Source organism: Pezoporus occidentalis, unplaced genomic scaffold, assembly GCF_034315485.1.
Source record: "Pezoporus occidentalis ecotype Australia unplaced genomic scaffold, CSIRO_AGI_Poc_V1 ctg153, whole genome shotgun sequence".
NCBI lineage: Eukaryota > Metazoa > Chordata > Aves > Psittaciformes > Psittacidae > Pezoporus > Pezoporus occidentalis.
The window spans coordinates 697,696-723,734 of record NW_026913350.1 but is presented as its reverse complement, the minus strand read 5'-3'; the positions used below and the strand labels follow the sequence as shown (position 1 = coordinate 723,734).

The window sequence follows — 26,039 nt, the reverse complement described above, 5'->3', positions numbered from 1 at the left end:
GCTATTTTTGTGTGTGACTTGCAGGGGTGGGAAGCGAGGTTCATGAAACAAGTTGCTTCTCAAGGTCTGTGGGGTAGATTATGGTGGCAGATGGACATCTGGGCACATGTGAGGGTGATGATGTCGGTAGGGGCACAATGGCAATGTGGTGACACCACTTCTATAGCTCCTTTAATTCACCCAGGTTCTCGCACATGGAGCTGCATGGCACCTTGGAGACCTACCATGATAGACCTGGGTCATCCGTTACATGAAGTACAGGCTGGTGTAGGTGATGAAACGTCTTGTTGTGTGGCTTCCTCTTGAGACCTGGAAGGGGGAGACCAGCAAGAAGTAACCGTGTCCTTTGCTCTGGACTTGAGACAGTAGGTTTTTTTTGTGTAATAGACTGATTATCTCACTTTCCTCCCTCTTACTGCACTTGTTTTAATGCCTACAGTGACACACAGTGGTGATGAGCTTCTGCTGTGCCAAATCGCTTGCCTTGACACAGGGAGGTAGAGGACATTGTGGATGGTGGGAATGGTGACTGCCAAGCTCCCGTTGCAGGAGCACATTGCCTTGGGCTGGATCCACTTCGCTGACGACTTGGGCTTCAGGGTGCTTGTCAGATGGCCAGATAAGGAAGCTTTGGAGCCTTTGGCTCTTTCATCCCTTATATTGCCCATTTACTACCAATTCTTTTCACAATGAGTAGATAACTGCAGGTTTCATAAGCTGATTTGCGCCATAAATGGCACACTCAAATCCTCTTTAGCTTTTGTAACAACGCAATCTTTTCTCATCCAGTGTAAGCAGCCACAAACTAAAAGTTGGCTTTTGGCTGTTTTATTTCCCTTATGCTCTTCATGTGCCCAGCAGGAAAATCTGGCTCGGTTTCTCCTTAGGAGAACATTTTCCAGTCTCACGGGATGTGCTCGCCTCTCATTTCCAGGCGGTGTGTTAGCAGAGGATGTAGATGACAGTTTTCATCAGGATTATTCCTTTCTGCGATTCCATTGCTCATTTCCCAGGAGTTTAGGACTTTTTTTCCCCTTGCTTTAAGAAGGAACATGATCAGATGATGAGTCTTGGGCTGTCTTCCTACTTCAGCCGTTGCTCCACGCTGGGAAACTTCAGGCAGGCTCCTCTTTCTAACCCCCAGATTCTCCAGCTATTAAGATGATCAAGAAATAAGCTGATAAATCTCGTTTGAAAGGTCTGGAGGTGGGAGACAAGCTGTGAACAAATGCACTGACACTGGAAATGGGTGGGGGGAAAGAAGGAAAGCAGCTGTTTACCATGCATCGTCCCTGAGGGCAGCTACGGTACCTGCGATGCGCCCATGGAGCCAGTGCTGCGGTGGGTGTTAGCGTGGCCCCTCGGTGTGTCCGGGTGCGGAGGGAGGTGCTTCCATGGAGCAGAGCAGATGTGCTCGGTCTCCGTCATCCGGAAAAATGCTTCTTGCTGGCAGCACAACGCAGCCGTGCGGGTCAAGGTCAAGTCGCTGGCAGCCGGCATCCCTGCGGAGCCGAGCCAAAGCGGCGTAAAAACCCCAACCCAGCCACCGAAATCCCTTTTCCCTCCAGTTGCGATGGCCAGCCCTGTGCCCCCTGCCCCGGGCTGCGCTCTGGGGACCCGGGGGGACCGGGTGGCCGCGGGCAGGCACCGATGCTGGGTTGCTCCTGACATTTCCGCCTGCGAGTGCCCAGCCAATTGGCGAGGCTGGAGCAGCGACACATGAAATACGATGATTTTCTGCTGAAGAGGAGGAGGAGGGGGGGAGAGGGCGGGAGGACCGCTTGCTCCTGATGGTTTGCATGCCGGGGGCTGCAGAAAGCACTGGCCACAGAGGAGGGTCGTACGTGGAGCCGCAGCACCCCCGGGGATGGCCCCTTGCTCTCTGCTCCCTGACCAGGAGGATGCCATTGCCACCAAGGTGGGCCGGGTGCCGCTGGCACCAGGAGAGGTGTTGGGGGACGCTGCCTTGGGGTGCCAGGCTTGGGAACCCATCACCCCTGGTCCCCCATGGGAGAGCTGGCTCCGCGTTGTCCTGTGGGAGCTGAGCCATGCATGGGGCCGGTGCTTTGCGGTGCTGGTTGTTAGAGGGCTGAGTTTTTTTTTTGGGGGGGGGGGGTGCTTTGACTCTGTTTGCTAAAATAAAACCACCCCCCAATCCTCCTCCTGGAAGAACGCTTTAGTGCTGTGCCAGGGCTGCTCGGCTCAAACTTTGCAGCCTGATCCTTAGTTTGATGGGAAGCACTTGACAGAGCTCCTCTCTGCATGTCATTAACCCTCTCACACCACCGCCCGGGCCGGAAACTGTTAATCCCGAAAATTCAGTTGCGAGTTAACCCTGATGAGGAGCGTCCCCCCTCCGACACTCGGAATCGCGTCCAGCAGCTGCTCGTTTCTATAATGACTGTGCATTTATCCGAGAGCTGGGTGGCAAGTTTTCCATGTATTATCCTCCCAAAGAGAGGGGAAGGGGGGGGAGAATCCTATTAAACCAAATAATCATACAACAATCTTCCCGAGGACAGGCTCCCCGTGCAAAGCGCACCTCCCCCTGCTCCCTCCGTGCCGCCGCCGCTGCTTTAGTAATCTATTTGCGCCGTGAGTGACAGTCCTCCAGAAGTGATAATTGGTGCACTGTAGCTTTAAAAGGTTAAAACCCTTTTCAAAAAGGCCTAGACTCATAGTGGGAAAAGACAAGAGAGGCTTTGGCTGCCTTTGGAGCCCGAAACCAGCTGCTGATTAGAGTCTGCGTCTTCGGGCTGAATTTATTCCATATTTTCCAGCAGCAGGGATTCGAGGAGGAAGCTTCCGTTTGGGTTTCTTGATCGTGGTTTATTTTTATTCAGAGGAATAACAGAGGAAGGATTTGTTCCGGCTGGAGCATGCTCACAACCTGCAAGACCTCCCATTATTAAACTGCCTACTTTGGGCTTTCAGATACATGTGTTTTGGGGTTTCTTTTTTAAATTATTATTATTAGCGTTATTATTATTTGGCAGCATCTCCGCTTTATTTTTGAATAATTTATTTCGAAAGGAAGCTGATCTCGTAATGAGCTTTCTCCTTCCTCACTTGAAACAGGTGCTAATGAAAGAATGCAAATAGCACCGGCTGAGCCGAACATTTCCTAAAGAAGGGAGCAGCCACCGACCCAAACCGCTCCGGGATCTGCCTGCTGCCACCCAGCAAAGGTAGGCACCGGGGCTTTTGTGGGCTTTTTCTCTCTCTTCTCTGCCTGTGCATTTGCCAGCGCTCTATCCGATTCCCTCCCTCCCTTGCTGCGGGTGCACAACCGGACGGCGAGATTCCATTTTGCCTCCCGAAAGGTGTCAGGTTGCCACCGAGACGCTCTCCTCCTGCACGCCGAGTGTGCATATATAGCTCTATATCTATCTATATGTGCGCGTATCCCCTGGGTGGCCTCGCTGCCTGCCGAGCATGGCGATGGATGAGCGAGCTCCCCGAGCCCGAGGTAACCTCAGCGGTGTCAATCAGCCCAGGGCCAGCCTGTAACCCTGTCCCCGCCGAGCTCGCAGCGACTTTGCTCCTTGCTCCTGCTTAATTAGCCCTGGCTGTCACATGAATTTAGCGCCTCTTGACAGCAACTTCATTCTCTCCCAATGTGCATAGATGATTGTTATGATTTTATTGCCTCCCCCCCCCATCCCCATCCCTTGCTGGTGGGAGGCGGATGCCGCGTGTGATAGCGATGTGGATGATGGACACGGGCGTGCGGAGGGGCACGCACCTCCACCGGGCATCCTGCTCGGTGGAAAAGGGACGTGTTGCTACCACGGGGAGCCTGCTCCTCCCGGGGTGATGCTGGGTGCCTGTGCTGAGGCCCTGCTCTGCATCCCGTCCTGCTTTAGACTCCCTGCGGAGCAGAAGAAGCTGTTACCTGGTGCTACAGCGTGTATAAACATAGCTTAAAATAACATCCCGACCCTTGTTTTAGCAGCCAGATCCCTGCCTAGGGCTGAACCCCTTTTTCCTGCACAAAGCCTGGGAGATGGCTTTTCTTTCTCACCCTGCCTACTTGTGTGTGTGTGTGTGTGCTTGGATGCGGGCAGTGCTGGTTGGCATCCTCCGAGGTTTGTCCTTTCCCGAGGAGCTCGAGTTTTCCTCCGTGCTGGGAGGCAGGTGGAGGCAGCCCCATGCGGTACCTGGCCACGGCTCCCGCTTGGGCTCCCGGTTTTCTGCCGTATTCCCACAGCTGGGCTTGCAGCAGGGACTGCAGTGGCCTCCCCAAGGGCCAAATCCAGCTTTTGCTGGGATCCGGCTCCTTCTGCCTCAATATGAACCTCAACGGGCAGAAATCAACCCTTTTTCTGGAAGCTTGCCTTTCTGTTTCAGGGGGTTTAAGGGTGTTTGAGCAGTGTCTTTATTTTCTCTGTGTGCAAGATGATTTGTAAAGGTTTTTTTTCCTTTGCCTGACTATGAAGGAAAGGACCAGCAGAAAAGTTTCCCTCAAAGAATTGTGCAATCTGAGGGTGGGCAGCGCATGAAATAAAACACTGATTTTATATAAACAACCCCTTGAGGCTTCCTAGAAAGAGAACTCGTGAATACCTTACCTGACAGATAGAAGGTAATCAAAGCTGAATATGCAGTCTGGGCCGTTCCCCTCCTTTCCAGAAGCAACTAATCTATAACTAGGAGTTTTGTATGGGGTACATGCAGGAGAAAGGGATTAAATCCTGCTTTGGAGCCAGCAGCAAGGGAATACTTCTCTAAGCCTGGTTTTGGCTGGGTGCAGTGGGTTGTCCCCTGCCTTCCTCTGTTAGAAAAGGCAAATCTGGATGCTGATGGGTGCTTTGGGATGCAAAGAAAACGGATGTTTCCTACTCTCTTGTGCCCAGGCAGCGATGCTCGGCTCGCACCGGAGCTGTGTGGTCCTGTGGGGACAGGGCTCTCTTGTCTTCTTACTGTGCCAAAGGAGGAGTGGGCCCAATGCTATGGGGTTTTTGTCTCCTGGAGGTTGTAAATCGTCTCTGTCTTCTTTTTTGCCTCTTCTCAGCCAGCTCGCTCGCTCGGCAGGGCTTCTGCAGAGCAGTGCCATGTGGGAGCTCGCTGCTCATCTCAGCTCCCCAGCTCTTGCTCTACTCAGGCTGGTGGGAAACATTTTGGATGAGAAAGCTCCTGAGAAAGCCCATGCAGGTGATACCTGAGGAGGGGAGGATGGGGAGGTGGCATTTTCCCTATCGACTATCTCCTGTATGGAGAAACCTAGGCTCAGGGAAACCTTTCATGCATTGCCCAGCTCAAACCTTCCTCCTGGCATGTTGAGCAGGGCACCCCAGATTTTGTCTCTGCATCACTCTGTTGTTAATCCTTTCATCACCTCCTGAGGAAGCGAAATGCAACCGTTGCTCTCCAAGGCTACGGAGCCTGGGTCATCCAGTGGTATCGCGCTTGCAAAGGATGCTGCTTGTAACTTTGCTTGAAACAGTTGTAGAACTCTTATGAATATACATGATGTGCATGGTCGTGGCTTTCAACTGGCTCTGCAGCATCTTGGCTCACTTCTGGTCAAGGTTGTGGCTGTCCTGTTCAATCGAGCTATGTACATGAGGATGTTTGCTGGGAACTGAGATAGCTGTTGATGGGCCAGGAAGTTTTCTGGACCCCTGGATGAGCCCAGGCTTTAAAAGTCTCCTCATCAGGTGCACTTTTAATTCTGTATTTCCACTTGGCCCTGAGCTGGTGCAGCAATTACCAGAGATCTCAGCTATCTCTGTTCATCACGTGGAGCTGGTGAGGAAGGGATGGGTACCAGGAGAGCAGGAACAGAGTATTGACCTAAACCCATCATTTTTAATTGGACCAGCTGGGAATGAGTCTTCCTGCCTTGTGCTGGTAGGAGCACAAACCACTCTAGACTTGTTCAGGGCTAAAAAATACCTCCTTTCTCCATGTAAAGCTTAGTATCTGCAGCTGGCTCAGTTCAGGAAGATGTATAAGGTGGGTTGGTTGGATGCGCTGAGGAACAGTGCATCCCAGCACGCTGTTGGGCTGTTTAAAGGTGCATGTTGTTATCTGAAGAGGATCTTCAAAACCATCTGAGAGGGCTGGATGTTGCTTACCCATATTTAACCCTATCACCGACCTTCCTGCAAAAGGGATGTCAGAGAATTCACAGGCCAAATCTCTTCATTTAGTTCTTTCAAATGCTCAGGCTTCTATGCCAGGAATGGAAACGCAGCAGCGATGTAAGCCATGGAGTTGTTCAACTCTGAGCTCGGTGGTTAACTGAGCGGAGGGTGGGGGCAGCAGCGTGGCTTTTTTTGTTCCCATTTAACTTTTCTGAATCTTCTTTTTTCTTCCATGTGGGAAATGGAGAGGAGGGAATCATTTGGCCAGGAGCTCAGTGTGAGTCCCAGGCAGATTGAAAACACAAGCAATGAGTTTTGCCTCCAAGCTCTACTGCAGACAGCAGTTTTTTTTCTGCTAGATGAGTATTTGCTGGGTGGACACCAGCGCCATAGGGAACTGCATGGAAGAACATATATTTAACTGTATAGATAATCCCTGTTGCTGGCTGTGCTCTGTTGCAACTGAGCCTTGCTGTGAGAAGCAAGAGCAATCGCAGCGCCTGGGAGCACGGGTGCTCCGGGATGTTTGGAGGCGAACACCACAACCAGCTGCTGTTACCAAAGACTTGCATGATTTATTGAGGCACGTTGCATGCAGCGTGGACAGCTCAGGCTCTCAGAGGGCTGCGTGTGAAAGCCCTCGTGGCCAAGGCACATGGGATGCTGCTGGTGTCCCCTGGGAGCAGAGGGAGCCCCAGAAATAGCTGCTGGGATGGTCCCCAGGAGGAGCCCAGCTGTGGGTCCCAGCCTGGGGCTGCTCTGGATGGGTTGTTGTGACTCAGGATGCTCTGATGACCCTGACCCTAATGGGCCTGGCTGGTTTGCTCCCTGCAGCTGAGAGAGGAGGATCCCACAGCCCTGCTGCTCCAGGGCTACTTGCACGCTCCCTGCACTGGAATCCCATGGGTCTCGAGACTTTGATTGTCCACCCCTTGAAGAGTGCAGGTTTTCAGTGCAGTGCAGAGGTTGCCCTTGCTTCCCCTCCCATGTGCCATCTCATCACTCTGGCAGCTCTTGACGTGGGACACATGGGCATCTTTCAAAGGAGCTTGGTCAATAAAATCCTGTGGAGGAGACGGACGCAGGTGCCTGGACCATTTCCTGTGTCCCTTGAGGAAGGGCCCAGGGCTGCTGCTGACTCATAGCCCCTCTTTGGGGGCTGCCAGCAGAACTAAATGAGTAAATCCTGATGGTAACAAGTGATCTGCTGAGAATAAGTCACTGCCGAATGTATTGTTCTGTTAAAGTGTGAGTGAGGAAGGTGCGTACTGCTCACGGTGATGTCAGGGATGATCTCAGAGTCCTTCAAAACACACTTCTGCTGCAAACAAAACTTCTAACCCACTTCTTTCAGTTGCCTTTAGAGTTGAAGCATATTTTGTATATCCTGGGGGGTGTTAGCTCTGAGTGATGGGTTTGAAATCAAAAGGTCTAATATGTTAGAAATAACCATAGGAAACTCAATTGAGATGCAATAGAAGCTCACATGGTCTTTTAAATAAAAACTCGTGCAAAAGAGCAGACTCCTGGGATGGGCTCAGCTGCACTAACATCATCCCATCCTGCTCTGGTCCCTCTAACCCGCATCCATCCTATGTCATCTGTGTTTCAAAGGCTTTTCCAGCCCTCATCAGGCAGTTCCCCTTTGCCTGTGTGTTTTAGTCCATGAAAATCAATTTATCATCCCTCATCTCTCCCTTATGGCCTTTACCTGATTCTGTGTTGCTTATCAGAGTCATTGCAACCCTGTAGGTTGCAGAGTTCTTCCCATCCACCCCAGTTTTGGTTGCTTCAACTCATATCTTATTTTTTACATGTGTGGTCCTGGCATCATAGTGAACTTTATGGAAGAGCGAAAAGTGCTGAGCCAACCAGGTTGTGTTGGTTTTAGTGGCTGTTCAAAAGCCATTTGGCCAGGTTTCTTCTGAAAGTTCTTTGCTGCAGTGAATCCGTTGCTAGAAATGAATCCTCCAGATGACCCTGTGTGGCAGAGACATCTCCAGCTAGTGTAGGCAGCATCTACCTTGCTGATAGTTGCCTTTGATGATGACTTTGATTAATTCAAAGCCATTTTATGCAGTGGAAGAAGTCTGCTCCCTGGTGAGTGAAGGACACGTGCTGGGCACCCGGGACACATTGAAGGGGAATACTTTGAGTGGCTTTGTGCCTCCAACCAAGCTGCAGTGCCATGCCAAGGGGGACCAGTGAGGAAGGTGGCTTTGTGGGTCAGACCACCCACTACAGGGGGTGAAAACTGGTCCCAGGCCAGCCTCAACAGAGGAGGTGTGTTACACGGTGTGTGGGGTGTAAGGGGCATGGGGCAGTTGACAGAGCATGAACCTCAGGCTTAAATAAATAAGGTAAAGAATGGAAGATGTTGATGTTATAGGCAAGTGAGTTGTTTTTGGAGGGATGAATATGTACCTGGCTTGGTGGATGGTGGAAGACCTGCTTCTAAGCTGGGGCAGAAATTGTATGATGTTACTCCTCAGTTCTGCTGTGGATTGAGCATCATGGGTTTTAGCTTTCCTTTGTGAGGCCATGGGGACCTGGAAGCAAAAGTCCCGTTGAAAGTTGTGCTTCTAAATCACATAGAGTACAAAATGACTTGCCTTCCTTCAGCCTGTGTGTCTATGAGACGAGGCACATGTCCATACCTAATGTGGGGGCATGGCTGATGGTTGGTTGATGCTACCCAAGGTCTCTTGTGTTTCCCTGCACTACAGGCAGTTTAAAAGAAGAAAGACTCCTTTTACTTTTACATAAATCTATCACTTTGTTAGGTAAAAAAGTGTGTTCTTTGGCTTTATTTCCTTGTTGGCACCTCAGCAAATGCCAGTGCTGTGGGTAGTTGTGTGGCACAGGCCTAGCTGGAAGTGCTTGTGCTGTCTGGGGAGAGTCCAGTGTTCACGGGACCCTGGTCTTGGTGGAGATTTAAGGGTGTTCTGCCATATAGATGGGATGATATAATCAGAAAGAAGGTGCCCTTCAGTGAACTGTGCAAAGGCAGTGAACTTGGGCAGTCCAGAGGGTGGCTGGCCATGGCCATGAAGCAGAAGGCTGGGCTGTGTTCATGGGGATGCTTCAGGGATGAGCTCCATGCTTGTTTCATCTTTCATGGTATTTCCATGCTCTGATTTCAGTACCCCTTTGCCAACTGGCAGGGATCAATAATGTAAATAAGGCGTTTTGGTAATGTAAATAACACCAGAACTCTAAAGTGCTCAGGAAAACTTGCATGGGGAATACCAGGAAGGTACCTAAATTCCCAGAACAGCTAATTTAGCTGGAATTTAGCTGAATGACGAATGCAGGAATGCAACAAGTTGCGATAAAGCTATACGAAAGCTCTGTGATTTGTATGCCTGCAGCTGGCAGGACTGCGTTTCTTTTGCCATTGGAATTCTGGGGTGCAGCGGGAGCACGTTCCTTCCTGGGTACATCAGCTCATGGGTTCTGGTGTTGCTTTGCTATTCCCAGCACTGTCTCCTGGTGTGATGTTGTCACTTATGAGGAGTTTGTGAATCATCTGATAATCCTCAGGGAGGGAGGACTCAAAGGAAGCTGTCGTTAGTCTGTATCCATAGCTGTCCTGTACTTTGGGGATGCTGCTGACACATTTGAGGCATGACCCCATCCCTGAGCAGTCTGCTGTTCCTTACAGAGGAAAAGGTTGGGTAAATTGAAAACCAAGGGACTAATTTTCTCAGCTAACTGCACATGACAGCTTTCTGTTGCTTCTATTTCTGTCAATGGTTATGTATTATTTTTCTCGGCCATTTGGATTTTGCTCAGTGTTTGCCATTGAGAAAGCTGCTTCGGGCCTGATGCTGGCTGAAGACGCATAATTCCGGTCAAAAATAAAAGGGTAATAGGATAAAAATCTTGATTTTTGGGGAAAAAAGAACTTCTTTGGTTCTCCGTGACTGAATAATGATCAAATGAACTTGATACTCAAGAGCAAACTGCAAAGGTGGAGGGAGGGGAGAGGCCGCCTACATTAATATCGCATAAAGGTTGCAAAGTTAAGCAATCAAACGATGGCATAAGACAGCGTTAGGTTGAATATGTAATCATAACTTCCCTTTGTGTGTGCGCTGTTTGTCAGGGAGAATGCAATCTTGTGTTATTTACAACTTTCAATAAATAGATATTTAAGATAAGCTCCATCATGTAATTAAAGACTTCTGACACATGGCCAGATGCTCTGCCTTTATGTTTGTGTAAATGAGAGCAGAGGGTGGCTGTGTACCACAGTGCCTCTGCTCGAGTGGCTAAAAAAAGCCTCTTTGTCCCAATGTAACTGCATTTGCTGCATCTAGATGGCATGGAGGGATGGGACCGTCCCCTCCACGGGGCAGAAATGGGACCTGAGAACTGTAGTGATGCGACTGGTTAAAGGAGTCTAGATGTGTTGGTGAAAGGTGTGCTCTGGAGCAGGAAAGTTGCCCTGATTTCCCAGGAAGTGTTTTGGGAAGGACATTCAAGCTTCCCAAGGGATGGGTGGTGATTCCATCCTTGCGACTGGATGCTGCGTTCCCAGGATGCAGGGCTGAGCTTTGCTCTGGGCTCCTCATCTCAGAGGCTGTGGCTAATGCTTTGGTCTGGGGCTGAATTTGCCCCAACAGCCCTCCCATGCCCTGGCAGAGCTGGGGCTGGTGAAAGGTCTCACTGGGGTAGCAATCACAGAGCCCAGGGTGCAGGGTTGGAGCAAGATCCAGAGGCTACAGCATGGAGGAAGGTGCTCTGGGGTTTTGGGGATGGACCTGTTGAGAAGGTCTTAAGGAAGTAAAAGTGCTCCTTGGAGCTAAGAGCTCTGCACTCAGCGGGATGGGTGGTTAATGAAGTGTGGGGTCAAGTGTGCTCCTTGCAGAAGCACTACATCAGTGGGGATAATTTAGTGCTGCTAAGATGCAGATGGGAGTGGAGCCTATCCTGGCCTCCTGGAAGAGTCTTTCTGGCCCTTCCTATATGGAAGTATTGCTCAAGGCAATCGCCTGTGTAGCTGATGGGGTCTTGTTATTGAGCTTCTCCAGCACCACATGGGTGCTTTGGATTTCATGTCCCCAGAGACACTCACGGGTTTGCAGATGGGTGTAATGACAAGGGTACTGTAGTTTGGTGGTACAAAGTTCGGGTGTTTTTGTGTCATTTCATGATACCTTTTTCTTTTGTTTTTCTTCTTAAAGAAGGCAGGCTTCTTGGTACTTTAATTATGGCATGATGCTCCCCCAAGCTTACACCAATAGTGAGTTCAGGGAGGATTTCTATTTGTAGACTTGCTACTGACTGACTTGGCTCTTGGTGTGGCAATCACAATATCTGACTCCTGTGTACAATCTCCATTTGCACCATACCATAATCCATGAAATGGTCCAGTTGGCCCCCAACAATCAACCCAACTGGCTTTTTGGGGAATGTGTTTTAGCAGCCTAAACCTTTTTAAAACCTTAAAGCTGCATAAGCAGCTTAAACCAATCTAAAGCCTTAGATCGTTTTAAACAGCTTGTGCCAATATAAGGACTTAGATTATTTTAAATACCTTAAACAGATCTAAAGCTTTAGAGAAAGAATTTGGTCAGGCTCAGGTTTGGTTGATCATTTGATTGATTTCATAGGTACGTTGGTCACCAGTGGATGACTCTGCCCAACCACTCCTTACTGGAAGATGCCCTGGTTTTCTCTGTCTTATGACTTTAGATATTTGATGTTTTGACATATGAACATGGCAGTAAAAATCTGAACGTGTAACTTCAGCCCTGATGCTTAGGTTATGATCATCAGCGTCTTTCTGAACGTGGCCCCAGGTTATTTTGGCTAAATACGTGTCTAATTTGCAGGAGAAAATGAATTCTGTTGCACCAGTTGAGGGTTTTCAAAGAATCATGAGCACCTCAACTGCCCTTTGCAGTCTGGAGTCTTATAAATTGCTTATATAGCTTTGAAAATCCCATCTTAAGATGTGGTAGCTTAATTAAACCTCTTTAAAAATGTACATAAACAGAGGAATGAGTCCAGACTGCGACTTGGGTTAATTTGGACATTCTCTACTTATTGCCTGCTCCTCACAACCACATCCTCATGGTGTTAATGGAGGGTCTAATGCTTTCTTCATTTTGCAAGGGAAAATTATAAGGAATTGAGGCTCAGAGTTGGGGGATTTTGGTTTTTCACCAAATTAAATTAATGGAGGAACTGTACGAAGACACAGGCAGGGAAATGTTCCACTTGAACTCCTTCCCTGAGCAAAGGAGCTGATGTGCTTCCCTCCTGCTGAGCTCTTGGATGCCATTTGGACACTGGGTAGTTTCCACTCTTCCTCGACCTGTGCTGCAGTCCCTGGGGAGTGATGAACCAGCCTTTCATCAGGTTGGGCTGTGATGTTGCTCCAGTCCCACTCACTCCTTTGGCAGTGCAGAGGGAAATTCATCTTTATCATTAGCACTGTGGCAAGCGGAGTTTGTATTAAAACAGGTGGGGTTTTGTGGTGGTGCATCATGCAAAGTGGGGTTAACCTTAAGCTCTCTTCTCTGTTACTGCATGTAGCGTAGTATTGGAACAGACCCAAATAAATGAGAGATGAAAACGTGGCAGTTCACAGGGAAGACTAACTTTGAGCAAAGCTGCTATCTCCTTCCGTTGGCCTCATGGGCTCTGCCACATGCAATAAATGCTTTTCAATTCATGCTAAGTATCATAGAACCATGGAATGGCTTGGGTTGGAAGGGACCTTAAAGCTCATCTGGTTCCAGCCCCCTGCCATGAGCAGGAACATCTTCCACTAGAGCAGGTTGCTCCAAGCCCCATCCAACTTGGCCTTGAGCTCTGCCAGAGATGGAGCATTTATCACTTCTTTGTGTGACCTGTATCAATAAAAGAGCTGCATACAGATCTCTGACATTACAGTGCTTATTTTAGGGTTTCACATAGGGGAGAACTGTTTTAACTTGCAGGAAACTTTAGAAAAATAAGAGAAAGCTTCAGTTTTAGGTACCTGGCTGTTTGTTCAGGCTCGGGTGTTAGATCCCTACCATGGGTTATTCACGGTGCAGCTGCTAATAAGTTCTGGTCTCCTACATTTTATTCGTTTAATAAATGTATTTATTATTCAAAGAAGTAGTAGGTGAGTGCTTGCTTGAAGGTGAATTGCTTTCTTTCAGCCTGCCAAGCTCTGAATTCCCTTGTAGATAGGATCATTCATACTTAGAACAAGAAGCCCCAATTCTACCTTAGCATCTGTGAGATCAAGTGGAAAAATCTGGGATTTTTCAACACCAATTTTGTTTTGGTTTTAAGACAATAAATAAATTAAAAAACACAGAATAAAATCCATTCAAAAGTTCCTAGGGGTTACACAGTGCTTTTGGTCCAAGCCTGGCTCCTTGAGCTCACTGTGGGTGCAGCTCTCTAGTACCTAAGTAATAAAGTTCTTTTCCTTGCTTAGAATATCTGGCCCAAGGAGTTCAGGATTAAGTTGACTAGAAATGTAAACACATTGCAGCTGGGTAAACCACAGTGGAATCAGGGCAGAGAGCAGAGCAGCCTTTCAAATACGAGTTTCTTTCCTTTCCGACTGACTTCCCTGCTCTATAACCTGGTCACCAGGGCTGGGTTTGCTTCTGCAGATGTCCTACAAAGCTGTGCATCTTTGCACCTACAGCCTTGATGCCTTTTCTACTTGGCAGGGATGTGGTGAGTTGGTTATTGTTGGACTTTCTCCTCTTGCTAGAGAGCTGGGCAGGAGTTAGCCTGGTTTTGGAGCTGGTCTGGTGTATTTAATCCCTCTATGGAAACCCACGATGCTTCCTCACCAGTGACAAGTTGTGCAATGAGCTTTTCTTGCCCAACTTCAGCTATTTTTCTCTGCAGGACACCCTGGGTTTGGACCTTTCCTGTCACTGCATCCTAGAAATAAACCAGAAATATGCAGTTTGTTCCACTGCCTTTCACAGCTGGAGGTGGGAATAGCCACCAAGCAGTGCTAAAGCAAGAAGGGACTCTTCATCAGGGATTGTAGTGATAGAACAAGGGGCAATGGATTCAGACTTAAGCAGGGGAGATTTAGGTTGGAAATAAGGCAGAAGCTCTTCCCTGTGAGGGTGCTGAGGCTCTGGCACAGGGTGCCCAGAGAAGCTGTGGCTGCCCCATCCCTGGCAGCGTTCAAGGCCAGGTTGGACACAGGGGCTTGGAGCAAGCTGCCCCAGTGGAAGGTGTCCCTGCCCGTGGCAGGAGATGGAGCTGGAGGAGCTTTGAGGTCCCTTCCAACCCAAACTAGTCTTTGATTTAATACACACAGTGTGGTGCTCTGTGTGTGTCAGCCCAGGGCTTCTTGGCATCCTTGTGCCCCCCCCTTCACTTTGCTGGGGACCATGGAGCTGCCAGACAGGACCTTGAACCTGGGACCGAATGCAGATGGGTTAGGTACGTCACAGTGGTTCGGCTCTGCTCAGGCACCATGAGATGTGGAGAATAATTCCGAGTACATGGAGTTGTAGCAGAGCCCAGCTGCCTGATGTAGGCAGGCGAGGTGAGAGCTTTCCGTGTTTCCTTTCTCCCCACTTGGTTCACACTTCAGCAGACTGCAGCAGTACAAACAAGTCGGTGTTAATCCACCCAGCAACTGCATCTCCCTTGGAAGGGGCCCTGATTTCCGAAAGCATCCCCATCCAGGACAGCGTTTAAGCATGTGCTTGCCTGTAAGCATGTGTTTAATTGCCATCCTGGATAATGTTGTACTTAATCATGCTTCTAAATGGTTTTCTGACTCAAGGCCAGTGTTGGCATCCTGCGGGCTGCACCGCCATGTGAAGAGCTACTGCTGGTGGATGTGGCATCCCAGCCCTGGGTAGCGTGGAGTGGCATTAGGCAAGTTATTACTCTTAAGGAAATGAGCAATGTGTAGGGAAGGAAGCTTGGAGCTCCCCAGGAAAGAGAAATCTGTTGTTTAAGGGGGTGAAGTGAATCCAGGGAGCTGTGAAGGGTGCTAAAGCACACAGTGTTTGTAGCATCAAAGGGCTTGTAAGGTTGGTAGATTTGGGTGAGGATTAACGAGCCTTTTCAGCTCTCAGCAACTTGCTGGAACTCCTCAGCCCCATTTATTTGGGGGCTTAGTCAGCAGCTCAGGGTTTCCTTCAGACTTCTTAGAAAGCTGAGCCCTGTGTGCATGTGCCCAGGCACAACCATGTGGGGAAGCGCCTGAGATGTGGAGCTGAGGGCTTGCACTTGCCTGGGCACTGACCACGCAAATCTGTGCAGAGCAGTGAAATGCGGAGGCAGGATCTCCAGTATCAGTTTAAGCTCTGTTTTCTCCGTATGAAAACCTGGGAAGCTGCGTGGTCTGTACCAGGAGCAACAGCAGGGTGTCCCAGAGAGCTGCTGTGGGGCCTGGGCTGAGAACATCAGTGTCTGTACCCCAGGCACCCTGGCAGGATGCATCCTTCCTCCTTTCCTTCTCTTGCAGACGGCTTTGCTGAAGGCTGTTTGCAACCCAAACACAACTTCATGCAAAAACTGCTGATGCTGCAGCAAGCAGAGCTGTGCATCAAGCTCTTAGGAAAGTGTCTCCTGGTGTGGGGTCATGCCATGAGATGCCTCTAAGGCCTGGTCTGAATCACAGCATTGTGCTGTTCCTCTGGGATGCCTGTTGCCACCATAAGGTCTATACTCTTTTGAAGCTAAGCAAAACTCAGTGTTGCATCCAGGCTGCAAAGCCTGTAAGATGCAGGGCCAGGTGAGATCTTCAGGCACCCTCTCCAAAAGATGTGAGCACTGAAGAGGTAAGCTGTGCCACCACAACGCACAAAGATGTGTTAAATCTTTGTTGCCTTGTCCTCCTCTTTGGGTGGACGAGAACGGTGCATTTATGGCTGGCAGGGTTCTATGAGGCCAAATACGCTTGGTCAATGTACCAGAAGGGTTGCCAAAAGTGGGGACTAGCCTCAATGGCATTTGGATGTGGGGAATTAGAGGTAATGAATTCCCAATGTTACTGGGCCAGCGATGAGCATGAGTGAGTGTGGGCTCAAATGAATGGAAGGTTTGGGCATGTCAGGACTTCAGGTGGAGGTTTTTTAAGCAGGGGGCTTTTGTGTGAAATAAATCGCAGGGGGAACAATTAGGATCAAGTATTTTTAAATATGCTTGGACATAAGGACAAGATTACAGCTGGTAACTTCAAATCCTTGCACTTGCAGCTGATGTCAGGGCAAAGGCGTAGACTTGGGAGTATGTGGGTAGTTGAAGTCTGAAGGGAAGCTGGCTGCATCTTTTCTTTATGCTGTGTCATAAAACTGGGGCAAAGAGGTCACTTTGTCACTAATGGTCAGCACATTTAGAGGCAATTGAAAGAAATAGCTCAGCCAGTGTGCAGGAAGCAGCGCAGGAGAAAAGATGAGATGGGAGATGCTCCCACTGGTATGAGGTGAAGTCTGGTCCTAAACGTTTCTCTGTGATGCGGTTTGGATGGAGATTCACTGGTTCATTGGTGAGGTTAAATGATTTGCTGTGAACATCAGGGAGGATTTTCCTCTTTCAAGAAAGAGGATGTATAGGAATCACAGAATCATGGAATACCAGGTTGGAAGGGGCATCTAGAATCACCTGGTCCAAGCCTAGAAACTAGGCAAAGCATGACCTAGACTGGATATCCTGCACCATGTCCTGCTCATACATGAAACCCCACCATGTTCTCACAGGAACAGGGTGAGAGGGATTATGTCCATCCTACACTGGAAAGCTGGGATGACAGAACATGAAACGCTGGAGCTGCAGGGGAGTTAGGGAGAAGGGGACTGCACTTGCACCCCAGATCTTGCAACTGGGTTTTTTAACCCAAAGATCCCCTTAACCTTTCCATGGGAGCAGGGCACAAACTGTCCCTTTATTTTGCTGCTAGTCTCCGTAATGGGAGTTTAATACTTTCTGGGCTCTCTGCAATGGGAAACTGTAGGAATAGCTCCCTGTACATGAAATAAAATGATATTCTGCCTCTTTTGACACAGTGAAAACAGGTTGTCTTCTGCCAGCTCTGCCTTTGCACACTTTCCTTAGGGAGGCGCCTACAATCTTTTAGTTATTGACCGTGTAATGCAGGGCAGAGTGACATTATTTGTCAGTAACACAATACCGGAGGAGCTGCCCTCCCCTCTCTCATTTCCCAATGAGCAAACTGAGCCCCATGCAGTGCTGTGTTCCACCAGCCCTTTCCTTTCCACCTTCCCAAGCCCGTGCGTTGCATCCCTCCCATCATGTGAGCAGTTAAGTGAGGTTTAGCAAACGAGGCTCTTGCCTCCGCAGGGTGACTTTGCTATGAGGCAGCCTCCCTCATAAGAAGTTATGTTGGTGGAGTTTGACTGTGTCACCTCCGCTGCGAGGCTGCAGGGGTGGTTGTGTGGATGGTGCCCCTGTGCTCAGTCAGAGAAGGCTCTGAGCATGCAGCTGAGTCGCCTTTCTATTCACGTGTGAACTGAGCCTTGGAGATAAGCGCTTGTCCTATCAACTATGAGGACTCACCTTGTGCTTAGTCACAGGCAGGAGGCTGGAGCACACATGGGTGCTGCATTGGTAGAGGCGAGGTGTGAGAGGGCACCTGGCTCCATTGCTGGTGATGGGGAGCTTCAGGAGGTGGGTTGGGTATGTTCAGTGGGGTTTAGTGTCTCTCCATGCTGGCCAAGGCACCCTCGCAGCAGGAGGGTGTTTCCTATCCCTTTCATGCCAGTAGTTCTGCCCACACATAAAGAGTCAGAGTGAAAACACAAGGTTGATGTTTAAGCTTTCAGGGTTCAACGAAAGCGATGCTCTTCTGCATTATACACAGACATTACTGTTTCCTTAAGGTTTACAGGGCAGAGTTGCCTGGAGGCCAGATCAGCCCCGTGGCTTTTCAGCCCATCCAGACGTGGTCACAGAAACCTCCTCGCTCCCATGAAACAAGGCTTAAACCATGAGCTGTAATGAAAAGGAAAACAGGAAAGGGTTGCAGGGCCATAAATAGTAGGGAAGAGGGAAGAGATGAGTGTGCAGAAGGATGGAGGAAGTGGAGGAGGGTGGTCCTCTGCAGAATGAGAAAGTAAAAACAGCCCTAAGACCCATGAGGTTATCTCAGAAATTCTAGAGAATAGGAGAAGTCCAAAATAGTTCCATTTCCTGAAAGCTTCCAGGTAAAAGATTTTGCCAGTTTTGCCCTTTGTGTTCCTGTACCCATAAAAATGCTTTTCACTTGGATTTTTATTAAAATACCAATGTGCTGTAGACAACTTGCATTTTTCTGGGCAACTTCCTTCTAAGCCCACAAGCAGCTAATGCTTGCTTTCTCATCCTTTGTGGCACATCATCCTACATAATACAACACTAAATAATGTTGCTTATTCTTGCAAATGCTGTAGTGTTCCTGGTATCTTACTAAGCTCTTGGCTTTTACTTTTGTGATGCTGCCAGGGGAGTAATAGCAATTCTTCGTAAAAAAGGCCTTTTCTCTTAAATATCTAATGCTGTTTTCAAGAGGTGTTCTCTGTCATAGCTCGCTTTTTCGCATTTACCTTTATACAATGAGGTAGAATCATAGAATCCTAGACTGGTTTGGGTTGGAAAAGGCCTTAAAGCTCGTATAGTTCCAGCCCCCTGTCATGGGCAGGGATACCTCCTACAGTAGGTAATAACCTGCCAGGGCAGAATGGTATGTATGTTTTTATGCAAAGCTTAAAATTACAGTTTTTCCCATAGTTTCGGGCTGGAACAGAGGAGCACAAACATTTTGAATTCCTTTCTGTAACATCCAGAAAACTCGCTGTATTCTTGTGCTCAAAGGAAATAACCACAACAGGCTTGTAGCAAGGGCGAGTCAAATCGATGCGGTGCGCTGAAGAAGTTGTGGCTTAAAGAAGCTGCAGTCAAAATGGGTAGGGGCATATATATGTGTATAGATACACGTTTTAAATGCATTTACTTGCTCTGTCCTCCAGCTCACCCCGAGTGAGCGCTCCTGAAGGAGCTCCTTGCTGAAGGGTGAATGTGGAAGGAGCTCACGCTCCCTGCAAGGCACAGCATGTACCGCACCAATTACAACTTCTCCACGCATGCAAATGGGGAGCAGCGGTTAAGGCTGCGACTGCTGCCTGCTGCCAGTGGGCATGAACCTCCTGCCTGGCAAATAGGGCTTGAGCATCTGCAGGACTAAAGAGCTAGAAAAGAAGCCCCGGGGAAAACCCCTCTCCCTCCCTGTTTTTAATTCTCATTATGTGTTGTTTCTTTGCAGAGATTTGCAAGACAAAAGCGTTTGCTTTGCATTGGGCACTTTGGTTTGTGTCTCTGGGTTAGCTGGAAACACACCTGCCATTTTACTGCTTCCTGCAGCCGATGCAAATAGAGCATCCTCACAGGGAAATGTTACATCCCTTAAAATAAACTGGGCTGCTCGGTGGGGCGGATTGTCTCTGGTTTCGTGCTGGAATGCGGCTGCGAAAACAGAAAGCCGCAGGATAAAAATACAGTTGTCCAGGGGTAACGGAGAGGGTTTTCCATGAACGGTGCGTGCAGACTGCTGCTGTTTATTACATTGCAGTGCAGGGTGGTTGGGGGGGTGGTGGGTTTCTTGTTTTTCCTCTCTCTTTCCTCCTTTCCCTCCCTGTTTCGCTTCACAGAGCCTGCCTGGCTCTGTGCCTGCAAACCACACCGCTGACTGTGATGGGCAGCAGTGCTGCTTTTGGCTTTCTCTTGACCATGGGTCTATTGCGTGGCAGCAGTGGGTACCGCCTGCTCCCCCCCCCTCCATGGGGTTGCCTTCCTGCTGGTGCCTCCACCTTTCTTTCTTCCCCCTATTAAGCCTAAAAGCCCTAATAGGAAAGTTAATGCTAACTTGAATGCGTGAGAAATTGTCCTGCTTTTGGTTTCCTCACCTTCAAACCAGCCTATGTGTGGTACATGGAGACCTCAAGACCTCCTGCCTGATGCTGAGGTTTCACTCTCAATTCATCAGGTGACTGCAAAAATGAATAAGGTTTCTTTCAAGGGTAGGCAGACCAAGAGAAGGGCCTCCTTTATGCAACCACTGCAGTGATGCAGCCATGGGGTGCACAGCGGGCACTGGGCACATATGGACTTGGGAGGGGGAAGTTCCGCACATCTTCTCTATCGTAGCAGTAGGGCAAGGGGTGATGGGTTTAAATTGAAACGGAGGAAGTTCAGGTTAGATATAAGGCAGAAGCTCTTCCCTGTGAGGGTGCTGAGGCGCTGGCACAGGGTGCCCAGAGAAGCTGTGGCTGCCCCATCCCTGGCAGTGTTCAAGGCCAGGTTGGACAGAGCCTTGGGCAACATGGTCTAGTGTGGGGCACCCCTGCCCGTAGCAAGGGATTGCAACTGGATGAACTTAAGGTCCTTTCCAACCCTAACTATTCTATGATTCTATGAAAGGTCTCCAAGCATCAGCTGCTGACCCAGCTATGCATGTTGTGGTGGCAGCTAGGTGTGGATTTACTGTCATTTGTGGTGGGCAGTTTGCAGGATGTGGATGTGGGGAGAGATGTGTAGATGCTCAGGGTTTATCACCTGAATAATAAGTGGCTGAGTCGCTGAAGCAGCTTTGTTATCTTTAAAATCAGAGGCAGGATTTGCTGCCAGCATTGTTACAAGACAGCATGTTGATGAAGCTGAGGGAACCTACACGGAGGTCGCAGACGTTGTTTGGATGTATTGGGTGGATTTGGTTTTGGTTCTGGTTGACATAACTTCTGGTCATCATGTGATGAAATGGTTGGTACGGGGCAAGATGGATTTGTATGGGGTGAAGGATGGATCTGCCAGGAACAGAGGAGTTTGTTGAAGGTGCTGTCAAATGGCAGGAACAGAATGGCCAGGGAAAGGACAAGGAGCCCCATGGCCTTGGGGTGTCTGTGGGATATGGCATACGGAGGAGATCCTGTAGGGGACTCTGCAGGCAGGACAGCTTAGGGACAGCACTGAAAAGAGGTGTTAAGGGTATCTTGGTAAAGAAGGGACTGAGTAGCACAACTATAATTGATGCAAATTACTGCTTAGAGAGGCTTGAGTTCTGCCAGAGGTTGCAAACTCCTGAAGCACAATCGTCTACGGGACCAAGCTCTTTAGAAACACCAGGGAGGAGACCTGATCCTGGGATTCCATGGTGGGGATGGGCTATGGGGGGGGGGCTGGCTGGGCTCCCTGGGATGAGCTGGTTGTGCAAAGGGGAGCCTGCAGGTGTGACTGTCACAGCGCCTGCTCTCACAGCACGTGTTTGTCTTGGCTCTCAGTGTAGCAGGGGGGTACCCGGGCATGCCTCCCCATGCTGACAGGAATTCCCCTCAAGGTTTGCTGGGCTCAGGTGTCTTTTCCCCGGGATTGCTGTTGGATTGCTGCAGCTTGCTGCTGTCTCCCCCCCCATCTGTCCTTGCTTTCAGTTGGCAGCATCCCATCCCTGCCTGTGTGCTCAGTCCTGCCGCACAGATGTGCGCTGGCTCCATGGCTCCACATTGGATACAGGGGGGTACAGCACAAACCCTGCTCCCTTCTGTTGGGTAACCCTTAAGAAACTGAACTGACTGCCCTTAGCTTGCAGTGGGGTAACTGGAAGCCAGATCTGCTTGCAATCACTGGTTCAACATACTGTGCACTGCACTTTAAGGTAAGGGGCTTGTCCCTGAGTGGTTGTGAAGCACAGAGCAAGCCCACTTGAGCACTTCCTTACAGCTGCAGCTATGGCGCAGGACCTTCAGCAGTGCCACCTTCTTTTAATGCCTGCTGACCATTAGGAAATTTGGTTGATTGGAGTAAAAGGCATCCCTGATGCAAGGGTTTGGCCCTTCAGGGATACTGCTGTGGGATGGGCTTTCAAGGTCCCTCCTGTTTCCCTTTGAGAAACTCACGTTCTGGAAGTTCAGTTTGCATCTTGTTCCCTGAAAGAGCTCAGGAAAGAGAAGCAGCTCTGTTTCACATATCCTTTCCCGTTTGCTTTGTATTTTCTTGGCTAGGGAGCTGTGAACTTAGTCCTGTAGGTGTTGAAATAGAGCACCTCACAAGCAGCTATCACCTTGACTCCTACTCACTCTTTATTCCAACAGTGATTAACTGATCCTTTTGGTTTCTTGGTAGAGACTTGCAGACATCACCTTCAACACCTGCATTTCAGGATCATGCAAGGTCTATGATTCAAAGGTAGATAGGCAGTGTGTAGTCCTGGTGCTTGGTGCATTGTGTGTAGTGGCAGCCCGGGCCCTGCCTGACACAGGAGCATCACTGTCCCCCTTCCTCATGAAGCCATCCACACTTGTAACAGCTGTATTTGTTTCCGAATCTTATTCACATCTCACTCTCCTAAATCCTACTCAGTGGCCTAGCAGACCTGCCCAGCGAAGTGGTCACAAGCAGCTCTGCGTGCTCCTAGGGACTCGATGCTCTGCTGCATGACTTGCAAGAGCAAGCGGTGCCAAACACTCTGCTCAGAGAAGATCAGAGGCTTTTTCTTCTTTTAATCATGTGCTTTCCTTGCCTTGTGAAAACACCTCTGTGCTGCTCTCACTAATAGCAGGAATCCTAAGAAAACACAGAGAGGGATCTGCAGTAAAGATCAAGCTACCGTCAGCTTGCCCAGACGGCTCTGCTCTCCAAGCAGAACAAACCTCTCCAGTGGGACTCCAGTAACCTCACCAGAGGTAACTGTGGGCAGATGCATCACCTGGATAGGATGTCACTGCACTGTGCTAGTGTTTTGTTCAATGCAAGTGAAGGAGGTTGATGAAATGGCTAGGAGTATTAGCACACAGCATCAAGGGCTGGAGCAGGCTGATGTATGCAGCCAGCTGGAAGAGATCCCCTCTTCGGGCAGCATGACACTCCCTGTCCTTTCTCAACAAGCTGATTCCTGTTATTGTGAACTACCTGCTTGAGGCTCTAAGGAGGTGCTTGGCATGGCCTGGCCTGGAGCTTGCCATGTTTTCCCTCACCTCAGTTGCTGGACTCATACAGAGCTTCCCCCCACGCATTACATGAGCCTGGGAGCCTCCTGCTGCCTGGAGCCTTAATATAGTGTGAGATGCAACTGAAGGGATGCAGGACCGTGGTAGATCTTATCCATGACTTTCAAGCTGAGGCTTGAGCATCAGTACCCTCTGAGATCTGACCAGTGTGGCCTCAATGTGTGTAATATCAGTTGGAAGCAGAGGAGGAATTCAGGCTCTGGTCCAGCACCCACGGTGTTCCACAAGGTAGGGTTGCTAGACGTCCATGTAACGTGAGATTTCCTGTATTTCAGACTGTGAGTTACATTGGAAACATACGGGATGCTATCCGTCCTGTATTTCCTGCACTGTCTTCATATGGGATGGCAGAAATCCCACTGTCACCCGCCTCTTTCCCAGATGTATTTCTTAGTATCTTCCTCATTTTCTGTCTTTTCCCCAAAACTCTGTATTGGCCATCAAGCTGTAAGGACAAAGTGACCATTGGAACACCTTGGAGGGTTTTCACTTTTACCCTGCTGTGTACCCACTGGCTTTCTTGAGGCCTTCAACAGACACAGTTACTGCTAAGGTGAAAGTCTAAGTGATGTCTCTCAGATTATCTTATTTTACTACCTAATAAAACACAAGATAAACCTTGGTTATCCCAATTGCTCAATGACTGCTGATTTTCAGACAAGGGAAGCACTTTGGGGCTCAATTCTCCAGGGTTTTGGAAGTGTTTGACACAGTGTTGCATGGGGATTTATACACCCAAAGAGCAAAGAATTGCTTATGGAGGACTAACAAGGTAGGAAAGGCTGCAAAGTTCTTCTAAAGATCAGTCGTGGTCTGAGCTTCTCTGTTGGTATTGGAGCAAGTAGGAGGAATACCCTTGAGGAGATACGTGGGCAGCACATTAGGTGCTTTCATGGGTGGAAAGGAATATTGTGATGGGAAAGGAAGCTGCTTTTGTATGAAGTTCTGGTTCCATTCAAATGAGGACATATGTGACCACCAGCTATTACAGTGATGAGAAAAGAGTAATTTCCTTACCAAGAGGTGATCAAGGGTGTATCCACATCATCGTAACGCAAGACAGCCTTGTCTTAGAGTTCACAGTCCAGCAGGAGGCAGAGTAGTGAATTTACAATGACGGAGTTGAATCTGGGACTTGCCAAATTCATCGTATAAATGATGAAACATGCACTAAATAGAGACAGTGACAGACTTCAGAATGCAGAGCAGTGACTCACGACACCCAGGAGCATCTGCCTGCTGCTGGACAGGCCAAACCTCCAGCCAGCCATAGAGGTGCTCATGTCCCAGCTGATCCTGGGCTAGTTGCAGGGATATGCTCCTCTATGCTGCCCTTTTCTAGTGCTGCAAGAAGCACTGAAGGAGCATCTGAGCTCAGCTTCTTTGTGTTTTAACAAGTTTGGTTTAAAATATTGATTCTATTGAGAACTGCCTTCTTTTTATTAGGAAAATGAGACAAGATGCGACACTTGTAGAGCTTGGGACAGCTCCATGTCGGAGCCAAGAGCCTGGATGCTGGAGTCTCTCCTTTCTAGGCTCCCCAGCCTGTAAGAGTTTTGCTCTCTGTTCAGTAGCAGGGATGCCAAATACAGCCAGCTGCTGGCTTTCTGTTGCTGTGCTGCAGAATAACATGCTGCCACTATGCTTTAGGCTAGCCTCAATTACTTGCTTGTTATCAGGGTGGAGATCAAAGTACATCATTTAAAGAACAAATGCAGTAAATACCTTGAATTTATGTACTGACTTTTTGGGGAAAGGGAATTGTCACAACAAGCTCAAGCTAATCTTTTGGATTTTGCATAAAGAACTGGGAAGAGTGATGTAAGTGTTACCTGAGGTGTCTCCATTTGCATGATGCAGCGTGATTTTTATGAGGATACCTCTGCCTGCTGTGTAATTCCTGATTCCAAGCCTTGGCGTTGCTCTGGGATCTCTGTGTAGTCTGAATATCCTCGGGTCTCTGGGTACGATGGGAGTTGAGTCAGTGCTCTTTTCATCTTGTGAGTGCTGACTTAGATGGGAGTGATTTATTTTTCTGCTCTAGGTTTATTTTTAGTACCTCCTGAAAAGTTGCATACCTTGAAAAGAAAGAGCAAAGGTGCTGTTGGGATGTCTGGTGCTGAGCTGATTACCCAGGTTCATCTGGTCCTTCCTCTTACAGCATTTCTTTCACTACCGAGCAGCTTTGCTCCATGAAGATGTGTTGTGTCTTTGGGGGAAAAAAGTGTGAAAGAAAACTCACTCAGACTAAAGCCTTGTATAATCATAGGATAGTTAGGGTTGGAAGTGACTTTAAGATCATCCAGTTCCAACCCCCCTGCCATGGGCAGGGACACCTCACACTAAACCAGGTCACCCAAGGCTCTGTCCAACCTGGCCTTGAACACTGCCAGGGATGGAGCATTCACAGCTTGCTTGGGCAACCCATTCCAGTGCCTCACCACCCTAACAGTAAAGAACTTCCTTATATCCAATCTAAACTTCCCCTGTTTCAGTTTGAACCCATTACCCCTTGCCCTACCACTACAGTGTCTCTTCCCAGCATCCCTATAGGCCCCCTTCAGACACTGGAAGCTGCTCTGAGGTCTCCATGCAGCCTTCTCTTTTTCAGGCTGAAGAGCCCCAACTTTCTCAGCCTGTCTTTGCCATTTCAGTGCAGTCTGGAAGTGAGGAAGAAGCAGGGGTCAGAGGAAGCGAAGGTCCCTCAGAAGTTTCCCCCATCCCATCCAACATCCCCCTTTTATCTTCCCTGATGTAAGAGTTGCCATCGTTAGATCAGATTTAGCATAGCAGTACGGAAGAGGGACACATAACCAGGATGGATTTAGAGTGAGTAGAGTAGAAGTTGTTTGCTGCTGTAATTGTAGCAGGATGCCCTGTATATAAATTACATCTTCTGTAATTTAGATGTGTTAATGAAACTGTGCAAGTTAAAGCTTACCCTGACAAGAAGAATCACTGCCTA

At 48.9% G+C, this 26,039-nt stretch overlaps 1 protein-coding gene across 8 annotated transcripts in view; it reads left to right on the top strand.

The window, feature by feature from the left end:
• Window positions 1-1,773: 1,773 nt before the first annotated feature.
• HIVEP3 (HIVEP zinc finger 3) overlaps window positions 1,774-26,039 on the top strand; it is a 243,563-nt gene continuing 219,297 nt past the window's right edge. For 4 of the 8 annotated variants that reach the window (XM_062611394.1, XM_062611389.1, XM_062611390.1 and 1 more), the window contains exon 1: window positions 2,675-3,188. The gene's annotated coding sequence lies outside the window, so the exon portion shown is untranslated. Of the gene's footprint in view, window positions 1,919-2,591; window positions 2,647-2,674; window positions 3,189-18,809; window positions 18,986-26,039 lie in introns of those variants that run through there. The other 4 variants (XM_062611395.1, XM_062611391.1, XM_062611392.1 and 1 more) reach the window with 3 other exon arrangements.